A 756-nucleotide genomic window follows, 5' to 3' on the forward strand; every position below is an offset into this window, starting at 1 on the left:
CCTTGCTACGTTTCTGGACCTTGATCGTGGTAGTTACCTTGCTGTCGATGGGAGGGTCAGAGAGCTCTCATAATTCATCAAAAATATCTTAATTTGTGCTCCGAAGATGAACTGAGGTCTTACAGGTTTAGAACGACATGAGGGTGAGTAATTAATGACCGAATTTTCATTTTGGGGTGAACTAAGTTAACTAACCCTTTAAGTTTTATCATTGGTAGAATATAATAGTTGAATATGGAATATATAGTAGTTGTCATGCTATATGTTAAACCATTAACCCGCAGCAACACACGCAATCATAAGGGCTCAAACAGAGCAGGAGATTCTCAGACCAAAAAAAAAAGTGTTTAATAACGAATGTCATTCGTGTATGAATGAATTCCTGTAAAATGTTTAGGTAGCCAATTAAAATAGTGTCAAAACACATGACATTCAAAATACATTTCAGTATATTTTACAGCATATCACCAGTTTGTTTGTTTGTTTTATTAATCTTTGTGTGGTTCTAAGTGTATAATTACTGTATAAATATAATTATCATTATTATTACACACTAAGATAAGCTAATTTAGAGATTTATTTTAACAGACATTTAACAGCGTGCTTAAAGGGATTGTTCTGTCTGATAGTTCTAACAGTTGCTGGTAGCCATTGACTTCCATACTATCTTTTTCCACATAAGAGAAGCATACAGGTTTGGAATAACATAAGAGTGGGTAAATGATGACAGAGCAGTGTTTTACGGGTGAATTATAA

The sequence above is a fragment of the Sinocyclocheilus rhinocerous genome, unplaced genomic scaffold (assembly GCF_001515625.1).
Source record: "Sinocyclocheilus rhinocerous isolate Xijiao unplaced genomic scaffold, SAMN03320098_v1.1 scaffold1427, whole genome shotgun sequence".
NCBI classification, from domain to species: domain Eukaryota; kingdom Metazoa; phylum Chordata; class Actinopteri; order Cypriniformes; family Cyprinidae; genus Sinocyclocheilus; species Sinocyclocheilus rhinocerous.